This window comes from Macrobrachium rosenbergii, chromosome 23, assembly GCF_040412425.1.
Source record: "Macrobrachium rosenbergii isolate ZJJX-2024 chromosome 23, ASM4041242v1, whole genome shotgun sequence".
In the NCBI taxonomy this organism is placed as follows: domain Eukaryota; kingdom Metazoa; phylum Arthropoda; class Malacostraca; order Decapoda; family Palaemonidae; genus Macrobrachium; species Macrobrachium rosenbergii.
The window spans coordinates 4665818-4679795 of record NC_089763.1 but is presented as its reverse complement, the minus strand read 5'-3'; the positions used below and the strand labels follow the sequence as shown (position 1 = coordinate 4679795).

The 13978-nt window shown below is 36.6% G+C and overlaps 1 pseudogene; it reads right to left on the bottom strand.

The window, feature by feature from the left end:
- Positions 1-606: 606 nt before the first annotated feature.
- LOC136850967 (uncharacterized) lies at positions 607-12842 on the bottom strand (annotated as a pseudogene).
- Between the last annotated feature and the right edge of the window lie 1136 nt (positions 12843-13978).

The window sequence follows — 13978 nt, the reverse complement described above, 5'->3', positions numbered from 1 at the left end:
TTTGATTTAAACATATTTTTGTTACGAATTTTGTATATCTATCTAATAATAAGTGACATTGTTGTATAAATGTAACGATTCACTGGTTGTTACCCTCCAGTTAACTGATCTATTCATACACTGATTTTGCTCTCTCTCTCTCTCTGCCTTTCTGTCAGTTTCTACAAATGTGGGGAGTGGTACAGAGGCTTAACCATTTTTTCCTTTTTGCCCCCATGCTTCTTAAATTTAAAGTGTTTGTTAAATAGCAATATATATATATATATATATATATATATATATATATATATATATATATATATATATATATATATATATATATAATGTCTTTGAACAATATGCAATTGTACACCATTATATCATTGCTTATTTCGGTATTGGGTATGAGCGTAGATGATAGGTATTCATAAGAAATGAGAAACAAAATTTTTTATTTCACCTAATATCACATATATTCGCCCCCAACCCCACCCTTTCCCCCCACCCATGAAAACCTATAACGCTCTGTATGGACTGAATTGAATTTGATTGAATATTTGTATCAATCGATAACGGGACTCGAATGTGGGTAGGATATAATCCTTCATATTTAATTTTCTTCGTTTTTTAGTCTTGATCGCTTTCTAAGAGCAAGTCAACTTCATCGTCAGTGTCACTGTCAAGACTAATAATGACAGGATCAATACTGTCATGCATGTTATCTGTTGAACGATAACTGTCCTCAAAAGCTCGTGATCGACGTACTGCCCCTGCCCAGACATCGCCAGTGACAGAGAGCCTTGCTTCCTCCAATCTGGCCTGCAGGTCTGCTCGGGTGAAACGTTGGAGTGAGGAGCGCACGTATCGTTTCATGTGTCCCCACACCTGCTCGACTGCATTGAGCTCGGGATGTGCGGGCGGCAGGCGGACGATTTCGTGACCCCATTCCCGAATGGTGTTATCTACCTTCTACTCAGGCTCTGGCCTATTTTGACGGCATATGTAGAGGAGTTCAGGTCTTGTAGCATGCTGCGGGAAGGATATATTTCTGCACTGTAACCATTCAATGAGGTCAGATTTCCTGGTAGCAGTGGTGGGACAACGACTCTCTTCAGTCATTATACTATGGTATGGAGCAATGTCCATCACTAATACCTAAGGCTCCTCTAGGAGTGGCAGGAGCAGAGTTGTTAGCCACCGTAGGAACATTTAGCCATTCATTTCGCCGTGGTAGTCGCCGCTGGTATTTTTAGCAGGGAAGCAGAGGAAGGAGCCCTCAATGAAGCCATCGCCTGTACCACCTGCGACTGCCACGAAACGTTCCCCCTCTCCTGGTGGCACCTGACGGCTGTAATTGGCACTGGTATTTGGCTGTGTGGTATCCACCCATTCCATGTTATGACTCATTCTGGTTGTGAACCACGTTTCATCCAAGTACACTACCTCCCTGCCGTCTTCCCTGTGTCTTTGAAGGTCCCGCAGGGAACGTATTTTTTGGCACATGATGTCAATCGACTCCTTCCTGACATACATCTTGCGCTGAGTGGTCTTATACTCGATTCCCATTTTGTGGAGTAAGCGCCATAGCGAAATCTTTGAGGCACTTTCAGGGATGATACTTTCTTCCTTCAGTTTCTGTGCCAGGGATGCGAGGGTAAAAGCCTGCTTGGCAACAAACTTTGTATGGATGTGCTGACGTATGGCTCCTACAGAGAAACTGTCAAAGATAGGCTGTGCTGGAGGCGTTGGTGGTGTGACGGGCCTTGGCCTAGTCTTGCAATACACAATCGAATGCACCGTCCGTACTTTCATCCTCAAGGCTGCTGCAACACGGTGGTAAGGCCTATATGAAGGAAAGGATTTATATAGATATGTATCATATAAAATAAAATTTGAACATCCATGACTTGAAAATACGTGCGTCAGTATAATCAAGGCTTTAACTCTGATGAATATCCTGTGGAAAGGGTCAATATTTATTTGTAATTCATAGAGTAACTGTAACAAGTTACCTATTCAAACGAATCTGAAGGCAATTGTCAGCTTTCTCTTTATTAAAAAGTTGAAGAGTTGGGTGACAAACTCATTTCTGCAACCATACGGACAGTTATGTTCTGAGGTGGCCATCACTTCTTCAAGCTCACCCTCATAATACCAGTAGATCGCTAATGCCTGAGTAGAAATGAGGTTTGCAAAGAAGGTAAGCAAACGCAGTTACAACAATCATTTTCCTATCAGTCATAGTGTCTATCACTCAAGCACTCCAAAACCCTTCAGATAGATCTCAATCTAATAATTATTTACTTACATAACCACAATCATAGGGGAGAGAGAGAGAGAGAGAGAGAGAGAGAGAGAGAGAGAGAGAGAGAGAGAGAGAGATGAGCAAATCAATGCATAAAGAAATCGGTCATCTGATAGGTAACAACCGATTGAATCGTTACATAGCTACAACAATATAAATTATTATTAGATAGGTAGATAGATAGATAGCTTGCTTGATATTAACAAAATCATACAAAATAAGTTGAAACTTAAGCTACCTTCCGAGAGAGAAAAGAAAGAGAGAAAGAGAGAGCTTGAAGGGAGGGGGAGGGCAGGTGAGGGAAGAAAGGAGGGGAAGGAGGGGGTGGAGGTGGAGCTTTTGTATATGGTTGTTCGTTTTTGTGACTGGCTGATTGAGACTTTGCCCTTTGGTATAGGGGCAAAGTGTCTTTATAATTAACGATTCGTGATACTCCTATAAATTTCCTCACTGAGTGTCATACACTATATCAAAATCTCGTACTGATACGAGTGTTCGTTACAGAATAATTACAAAAAATCGCACTTGCACTGTCTGTGAAACCCATCGTAGGTTTGATTTACACACACTTTAGAAATAGGAACAGAGCTTTATGAGAGAGAGAGAGAGAGAGAGAGAGAGAGAGAGAGAGAGAGAGAGAGAGAGAGAGGCGAAGAACTCGGGAGAAAAAGAGACAACCCAGATTTGCCTGAGAGAGAGCGGAGTCCTCAGGACCACACCTACCAGCACCAGCTTAGGCTCCGTCCACACGGTCGAGCTGTGCTCTGCGAACTTTGCTCGGTGTGACGTCAGAAACGGAGAAACGGCGAGCAAAGCTTCATATAGGGCTTTCCTAATGTTTATCGAAGTATCGAGGCTTTGCCTGCAGCAGCAGGGCTGTTAACTGACGGAAATATTTCTGGTAAACGGATAAAGACGTAACCTACGGAAAAGTTTCCGTAAAGCGCAATTTCATGCAAAACCTTCTCAAATAAATAAATAAAGGAAATGAAACAAGAGTTTCCCGTTATTTTACCCTTCATAATGAATACGTCAGGTAAGTATGACTTATGGGAACTTTGAAAACCAAATACAATAACATCCTTTATTGTAATGCTACGGAAATCTGTCCGTCTAGTCCATTATGCTTGAAAATCCTAGTGCTGTACTGTAGTGATCGGTAGCTGCATCCTGTTGACAGAAATAGTAATGTTGCATGTACTTGAGCTTCAGCTGAAATACTCTGCCTTATGGTGGTATCTTTTTCCTTATATATGGTTCCACTTTCGATAAGAGTTTATAAAAGGTGTTAGGGTCCATTCTCATATAGCTGATGAAATCTGATTCATAGCCATGTATGTCTCAGTTCCCGCACATCGTCATATGACTTCCTCCTATGCCTGCTCTTCTTTGTAACCACTCTTTACACCACTTCCTTTTCTGCCTTGTCGCTTTTATCTTTGCACACATTAATACAACAATACACATCGCGATTTTCTTCTTGCATGTCTCACGATCCATATTGTACACAACTTGGTCCTGTGTCACTGCCAGGCTCTCACTGTCCAATTAACCAGCGTCGTTCGGACAGCAGCATAAATGCGTAGGACAGGCTTAGCCTTTAAAGAGGCAAAGTTTACCGAACAGAGCTCGACGGGGCCATAAGAGGTAAGTGTTTCCCGTCCATTTTTTTTATGGCGGGGAATAACATGTGCGTGTGTATTTGTGTACCCAGCATTACATATTTCAGCCTTTTGATTTGTCAAAGAAATTTAACAGAATACTCCAAATGAGTAGAAGAAGTTAGCAATCAGATCATTTTGCCTTTCACCTCTGATGAAATCTCATTTTTACGTGTTTGTGTAATCAAGTCAAACAAAGGAAATTCAGGCCTTCATGGTAAATAACTTCAGCTCTATTTCACACGATCAAAATCTTAAAGCAGAAGTTCCTAATCTTTTAATGTTATTTATTATGAAGTGACCAGCCGGATTTTTTAGTCTTCTGTAAAAGAAAACTATTGAGATGTCTTTTTGTCTGTCCGTCCGCCCTCACATCTTAAAAACTAGTGAAGCTGGTATGTTGATCATCTACCCTCCAATCATCAAACATACCAAGTTGTCAGTCCTTTCACCTGAAAAAATTATCTCTTCGCAGTTCTGATTATCATGGTAAAACTTTTGCTTGTCGCTTTAATTGTCTCCAAGTGAAAGGCTAGATTTGTTTATATATTTCTGATCACGGCAACAGAACATTTGTAGTTACCTTAAAACATCACTGTAATTTCAGGGGTAAATTTATGCCAGACAAAAGTCTATTCCCGGTTCATTTCTCTGACTCTTTCGTCTCATTGCCGTCTTCATTACCACTGTCGTTATTGTAGATAATATCATCAGTATTTTGATTAATTGCACTACTCTGTTTTCAAGCGTCAAGCATTTACCTACAATCATTTTCTATGGGTATGATATAATTATTCAAATCCGTTTATTTCTGAAAGTCTTCGTGCTCTTCGTATGTCAAGTATAATCTTGACTGATTTCATTATCTTTTCTTCTTGAAGGTAAAGATAACAAATTCAATATATCTCGTTTGAAAGCTCACGAGAATACTTGTTGACATACAGTCATATGTAAATAAACACACACACACACACACACACACACACACACACACACACACACACACACAAAATATATATATATATATATATATATATATATATATATATATATATATATATATATATATATATATATACACACACACATACACACACCCATTAATGCTATATTTACACTGATATTTCCTTTTTGCTAAGAGTTTAATTTACCAATTACATAAATGCAAATCCATTTTTAAAACACGCAAACCATTAAATCGTATATCATCTAACGTGGTTAAACGTCCAAGAGAAACTGAAAATGATAATAAATGTTCATCATTAATATTCAGCAATGTAAATCATGAATTTATTAAATTGCTCTTCCATTATTGCCGGAAATGAAACGCGCGAAAATCGATTATTTATTTTGAGAACTTGATTTTGAAAAACAAATTATTATTATTGCAGTGATTGACTTGGAATCGTGTTTACGACATCAGATTAGAATAGACAATAATTTTCGTTTATCTTATAAATTTACTGACGTACCTTTGGTTCAGATAAATGTTCCAATGTCTATCTTATTTTCCCCTTCTTGATTTTCAACCGGTGTGCAGGGCAGGACGAGGATGATGCTGCATCCGGTGGTTTAGCAAGAAAATGCCTGACCGTTATCATTTTCCTTTTCTTTGTCTTTACCCATGAACTCATTTTCAAAACCAATTCCACTGACATTCCTTCAGTATTTGTCCTTCCTGTTTGTGCCAGTTCCTCCCAGCTGACCAGTTTCATTCCGGCGATAATTTTAACTTTTCATGGACATAAACTTTTCTATATATATATATATATATATATATATATATATATATATATATATATATATATATATATATATATATATATATATATATATATATATATATATATTAATATATATATCACATACACAATTGTTCTGTGCATATAGTAGAAGTGTATATACTCATTCAAACTGGATATATCTAATGTATTTTTACACACACACACACCAACAGTCCACATTATCAAGTATATTGATATATATATATTATATATATATATATATATATATATATATAAACTCATATATATACCATATATATATATATATATATATATATATATATATATATATATATATATATATATATATATATATATATATATATATATACATATGTATATATGTATATACTGTGCACATATATAATGTATATATATATATATATATACACACACATACACATATACATATATATATATATATATATATATATATATATATATATATATATATATATATATATATATATATATATATGTATATTGTAATCACCAACGAGAGTAAAACAAGCCTTAAAGTCAGGTACTTGAACTGCTGCCCTGTTGTTGTAAGCAAGCAGCCACAATTATAGCTATCCAAATGTGGGTTCCTGCAGCTAGTCTGTCCACAGACTTTGACTACTTATGTTTCAAGACATCCACACTCATACAGTGACCAAAGAGATGTGGAGAAACCCTCTCTAATATACGAAGATATAAGAGTTTCAGAATAAAAGAAGATATCAAAATTAATAACAGCTACATCCAAGTCCTTTTTATTTTTATATAATAATCTATGGGCATTGAGACTCGTATATAAAATACATTTCCGTCGTAGCTTCTGTGGACGTACAGTAAGTTCATTATCACCAGAAAGAAGCAACATATACAAAACGCATAAAGAAATATTTACTTACTTAACAAAAACAATTTCGTTATGCGTTTTGTACATGTTGCTTCTTTCTGGTGATAATGAACTTATCGTACGTCCACGGAAGCTACCATGGAAATGTATTTTATATACGAGTATCAATGCCCATAGATTATATAAAAATTAAAAGGACTTGGATGTAGCTGTTGTTAATTTTGATATCTTCTTTTATTCTGAAACTCTTATATCTTCGTATAATAGAGAGGGTTTCTCCACATCTCTTTGGCCACTGTATGAGTGTGGATGTCTTGAAACACAAGTAGTCAAAGTCTGTGGCAGACTATCTTCAGGAACCCACATTTGGATAACTATTTGTGGCTGCTTGCTTACAACAACAGGGCAGCAGTTCAAGTAGCTGACTTTAAGTCTTGTTTTATTCTCGTTGGCGATTACAATACACATCACACTACTGGCTGAGCTTAGTTACTGCCCTAGACAATCATGGTGTTGCTGCTCTAGGATTCTGAAGTGTTTATGGTTGTGAACAGTTAACAAATGAACACACGTACCAATCTGCCAATCTTCTTGACCTTGTATTCATAGTTACAGGAATTGTATCTTGTAGAGCAGGTTCACCAGAGTGTTCATCTGATCATGGTTTGATTAAGGTTAATGTGGAGTTGGATCAGGTTGTTCCTGATGTTAGCTTTCAAGAAATCCCAGGCCAACTGGGATGGTATTCACCATGATCTTACTGAGGTCAGTTGGAGCGATTTTTATAGAAGTCTGAATATTATTGAGTGTTTATTATATGATCACCTTATGACTATTATCGAGGATAATTCCTTCTAAAATCCTCAAGTTTCGTCTTAAAGATAGGCCATAATTTAATGATGCATGTAAGCTATCCTACCATGAGCCAAGGTTTATAGATATAAGGAGGTCATCTCAGGCCACCTTAGAGCGAAGGTAGCTGGATGGTCAGGGAGTTGAGGCTGTTCAGAGCAGTGACGTCACACGGACCGTGCCGTGGCTGAGTTAGCTGTGAAGCTTCCTTGAGAAAATAAAGGAACCATGCTTTCTGTTTTCTTTTCCCATCTTTTTAAAGACATATTTCGTTCTTTTTGGAAAATAAGCCAGATTGCAAATACATCATTTTAGTACATTAGAACAACCAAACAAATATTTGTTATGCAATAGACAGTTAAAATTCATAAAATGATAAATGATATACTCAGTATATATTTATTCCGACTCATTCAGAATACGTATAGCATTTCAAACCGTCAGTGTTATCGTATAGCCTAAACGATCCAAAACGTACTGACCCAAATCGTAGCCTAAGTCTTATGCTATGACACCCAGGTTACTTCATTCTTATGCTAGTTTAAATTGTGATTACATCAATACATTGTGTTGTGTATATTAACTAAACTAACAATATAAACTTACTATTGGCGTATTCAATTGTTCCTAGCTCGATGTACAATAGTTAGATTGGCGTGAGCACAATCTCTATTTCACGACCCTCATCTAAAGCACACCGCAAGAAATTACCCTTACATTTAGGTATGCATATCTCCTAAAGGAATAGGAATACTTAAATGGAATTGTAAGCACCGACAGTTATGGCTGCATTCTTGAGTCCCCTACTAGCTCGAACCACTCTAGGTTAAAGCTATGAAGCGACAGAGTTCACGGCCGTCGCCGACCGAAACCAAACCTTCGACTAACTACCGTACAACAACCAATACCGGTAGTTAAGCAAATTTACAAGTATACTTACAATTAAACACACGAAACACCTAAGACGACGTTTTTCACTACTAAACACAAACAACGAAACATAATATCCTTCTTCTACATAATACGCATTTCCACTTTACGTAAATTTAAAGAAAATACAAAAAACTATACTACAACTTGCGGAAAAGTACAATCTCTCTTGTCGAAGTTTAGACAATATTGCATTTGCTATTAATCACGTTACTAGCTTTTGCTTTTTATTCTGCACTTCTCTTGATGAGCTGATATTCCTATCCAAAGCTCAAATTCTAAAGAATGTACGACATCTAACAAAAAATTAATGCAACAGGTGATATGTGTCGATTGTATGCACCCATCTGTCTTATGCAGCCAAAAGAGTGTTCAGTACTATCATACTATCTTGATTTAGCGTGTGAAGGAGAACATATGATATATTAAATTTATCTTTGGCCATTGTCAGCAGTTTTATTAGGGATTGTCATGAATTTAGGGTTGCCAACCGTCCTTTATTTCAAAGGGCAGCCCTTTAATTTAGGTATTCAGTCCTTGTCCTTTTTTGTATTTAGAAAGGACGCCAAACGTCCTTTATTTCTATCATATTACCACTGTCAACAAAATTGATGATAACGTGATGCGCAGAATTGTGCATAAACTTGACAATGGTAAGAGTAGTTTGTAAGGCGCTAGTACAGTACTGTACGAGCTACATACTCGTTCTGTTAGTCTGTGCGCGGTCGCCGCTGTTTCGGTCCCTTTCAGAGTTTCAGTTGCATTTTCAACGTTGTGAGGTACAAAGGCATTTACTTTCGTTGTCATTATGTCTAATATATGTGGAGGTTAATTGATCTCATTTTTCTTTCATAAAATTGTCAGCTCCTTGTGAAATTAATGCGCATTATATCTTAAAAATATAAGTAAGGATAAGAAAACACTAAAAAAGTTAGAAAAGCTTTTAGTATGTGGTTATGTGAAGTACCAGCTATATCAGGTGATAATTCAAAAGCACACTGTAAATATTATAAGTGTGCTATTGCAGCAAAATAGTGTCAGCTGGTAGGCTAGAGCATGCAGAAACAAGAAAATATTAATGCAGTCCCGTATCAGACAGTATGTACCAGTCCAGGAATAATACAGAGCCACACTGTAAATAGGCCTATTGCAAGTATGCTAGTGCAGCAAAATATTGTCAGCTGGTATAGCATACAGAGACAAGAAAATATTAATGCAGTCCCGTAATAGACAGTATCTTTTACTAACTTGTTAGTTAAGAAATGTGACACCGTTAGCAAAGTTGGAAGCGATATTGCCTTATAGTTATATTTTTATGTTTTTTTATCATATAGCATTATATATTATGATATAATTTTATATTAATTTGTTTATTTATCTATTTTTAGGTTAGCTCTTTTCTTGGAAGTTTTTTTAGTTTTTTTTTTCTCTATTTTTGTGGGAATTTTGCTCCTTTTCATCATTTTCATTTGAAGTCACTGGTCGTGAACTTCTGACTTGTTCAGTTACTGTAATCCTAGTATCTGTGAAGGAGGGTTACATGACGGTTATTTTATTGTAGCTGTATACTGATACCTGTTAGGTTGCTGGTGAAACCAACAAAAAATATGGTTAGCTACTTGGTTAAGAATATGGTTACGATGGTGTTACTTATACATTTATTATTTTCAGGTAGTTAATAATAAAGTACAAGTATATATACGATTGAAAATCGCATTAATTAGCTGACTAGCTCAGTTCATTAAATGTTGACTTTAAAAATATATATTAAAAAGCAATTAATTTTTAATGGTTTTCTGTTGCCAGATCATGGAACACCCAGTGAAGAGAAAAAAACGCATGTGCTCGTTTAACAAGGACTGGAAAAAGGAGTATGAATGGTTGTTAGAAACTAGTAATCCACAAGAGGCAAAGTGCAACATTTGTCAAAGTGTTTTTAAAATTGGATACATGGGTGCTTTAGCAGTAACACGACATGCAAATTCGGATAACCACAAAACTAGAATTAAAACTTCAGCTTGCAGTTCTCTAATTGATAAATTCTTAGTGAAAACTAATTCACAAGAAGAAGGTATTGTAGTTGCTTCGGAAATAGCTCAAATATATCATGCAGTTAAACACAGTCATTCATACAACTCGGTGGATTGTGGCCTGAAATTAAATTCAAAACTTTACCAGGATTCGAAAGTTGCAGCAAAAGTATCTTGTGGTCGAACCAAATCCGAGGCAATTGTTACAAATGTGCTAGGTAAAAAGGCATTGGGAGTGGTTATGGATGATTTAAAACAACATGATCCTCCTCTATTTTTTGCACTTCAAACTGATGCTTCAAATATAAAAAAAACAGGAAAATGTTCCCAGTATGCGTTCAATATTTCAGCATGGAACATGGCACAGGAAATTATATTATTGATTTTTTCGAGAATGCAGATGAAAGTGCAGATGGAATGTTCAATTGTTTGAAAAACACTATGGATAATTTGCAACTTGATTGGAAAAGAGTTTCTTGTTTTAGTACAGATAATGCAAACTGCAGTTTTGGAGTAAACCATTCTTTATATACAAACATTCTCACAGTGAAGGATGGTATTGTTAAGGCTAACTGCAGTGCCCACATTTTACACAATTCAGTAAGATTTGCTTTGGGAAACTTGAATGAGGACATTGAAAATATTGTCCTGAAAATCTATGGCCATTTCTCAATGTCAGCAAAAAACGCGAAACTCTTAAAGAGTTTCATTTGTTTGCAGATACAGAATTTAATGAAATTCTTCGACATGTACCCACTAGGTGGCTATCTCTGCAGCCATGCATTGAAAGACTTTTACTTTCTTGGAAAGCTTTAAGTTCATATTTCTTGAGCAGACCAACTGATTGCTCTAAACAATTACTTCAACTTCTTAGAATAGATAATGATTCTACAGAAATTTCTCAGCTTACTGAAATTTATTTGCTATTCTCGCAGCATGTTATGGAGATATTTAAATCAGCCGTTCAAGAACTGGAGAAGAACGAAACTTCAGCAGCAGATGTTTTCATTATTTTGGCTGATTTAAGAAATAAGTTAAAATCCCGATATGATGAAAAATTCTTTGGGTATCAATTTCACCAACTTCTTAAAAATGTAGATACTACTGAAGCTCAAGAGACAACTGAAGACTTTAGAATATTCCTTATGTCATCACTAACATATTTGGAAAAAAGAATCGACTTTGATGAAAATTCAACATTTGGAAAGTTATCAAATCTAAGTTTTTTAAGAAATTCTTTCCCAAAATATCAGAAATTTGTATAAATTGTAGAAGACAGGCTTAATTTGGACATGGATAACCTCTTTGATGAAGTTTCACTAATTCAAGAAAGTTTCAGCAAGATTCAAAGTTCTGAACTATTTGCAGAATGCAAAACAACAAGCAGCAAATGGCACATGATTTTAAAAAGTGCTAATCATAAGTGCGTTAATATATTCAAAATAGTTTCATTTGCGCTTTCTACCACTGGAACATCAGCATACTGTGAACGCATTTTTAGTGTAGTGTCATCTAAATGGCGAAATGAAAGAAACAGATGCTCCGCAGAACTAATGAAAAGTGAACTTTTCATATACTCTAACTTGAAAGACACTTGTCGGGAATTTTCGGAAAAAATAAAACATGATCCACAATTGCTGAAGTCCGCCAAAAGTCAGAACAAATAAAACTTTAAAAACTAGAAGCTTGTGTAAAGGTATGGTCAAAGTATATCCAAACTTGTGGATACATTTAAACCTAAATTAAAAAAAAAATATGGCTACATTTCTAATTATTGTCCTTTATTGAAATTTGTTAGAGTTGGCAACCTTATGGAGGTCCAACTGTAGTCTTTCCCACTGAATGACACGTTCATATCCTGCCTCCTGTACATCTTGAGTGGTGCTCTGCTGGCGGTGGATACATGGAGGTTGGTAGGTAGAGCAGAGTTGACTTGTTCATTCGGACTGGCTGGCACAAATGGCCTGCATGTACCGGTGTCGACAAGGAATTCTGTGTCTGACCTTTCGTCCCTGATGAAGAAACATGTGGAGCCTCTATGTTGGTACCTGGAAGAAAGACAGCGGTGGGCAGGTGCAGTTTCGCTTTGGAGGCAATTGGTCTGCTTACCACTGACGTTTGGTTGGATGGGTCACGGGTGCGACTCTCTCGCATGTTTTTTAAAACAGCCAGCCTTTGTCCCATTTGCTGGCTTTCTTCCTGAATCTCCAGTGGAAGTAGCACATCACCTCAGGTGATCTTCCCTTTGTTGAATTGCTTGGGGAAGTTTCGTTTGTGGGTGGGGGCGGCTGGTCTCTCTGCGTCGCTGTCGGATTCCATGTCGGTTGACTGTTGGGCCAGTTGTGGTGCTGATGCTGCTATTGGTGGCTGCGTGGGCTCTGCTGTCTTGTGGGCTATGTGCACTGCTTTGACCAACTTCAGGAATTCTTCAATTGGTATGGTGGAGGCATTGGGCATGGCCGTCACTGTTTGGCGGGGTAATCTTGTGAGGAGTACCTCTCTCAAGGTCTAGGGATGACTCAGGTTGGCCATCTGTGGTGGATAGCGTGATGAGCTGCCGCAACTGTTTTTAGACGTGTGATGGTCGCTCGTCTCCTATGGGTGCCCTGTGTTGCTGGTCCTTCAGAAATTTGTAGGTGTCAAGGGTTTGAAGTTCTGTGAGTCATCCTGTGACTTGCTTGCAGATGACATCCAACAGAAATTCAAGGACTGCGTCTGCTTTGTGTGTTGAAGAGGTGATTTTCTCCGATCGGAAGATTGTTTCTGCCCTGAAGAACCAAGTTTCTGGGTTGTGGGGCATGAATGGAGGTAGACATATGGAGGCAGGTGCGATCGTCTCGCTGGGGAGGTAGCATCACTGGGGTTGGCTGGGTCAGTCATCTCCGTGGTCATCAATGTAGCGAAGGCGAGATTAAGAGTCAGAATCTACAAACTTACTAATTTATTCAGACAACAAACAGACAGGTCAATAACTCTTGCGAGTGGAAATGAAGCATCTGACACTAGGTGAACGAAAACGGAGGTCAGGACACAATCATTTGTGTTTGATGACAGATGAATATATACATATAAATTGATATACAAGGCATGACTGAAGCTATGGTACATATGGCTGAAATGCTGACACTGTAATGCATATGGTGATAAAGATACATTTAACATGACAATAAAATTAATGGAGATAAATGTACAAAAGATGCGTGACTTATGCTAAGTTTTTGCGTCCGCGTGTTTTGCGCACGGAGATGTTTTTGTGCGGAGATTAGTGAGCCAGGTGAGATGACGGCGCATGGGGTCAACGTGGGACCCTACAAGGTATAAATATTTGTTACAAAAACACACACACACACACACACACACACATATATATATATATATATATATATATATATATATATATATATATATATATATATATATATATATATATATATATATATATATATATATATATATATATATATATATATATATATATATATATATATATATATATATATATATATATATATATATATATATATATATATATATATATATATATATATATATATATATATATATATATATATATATATATATATATATATATA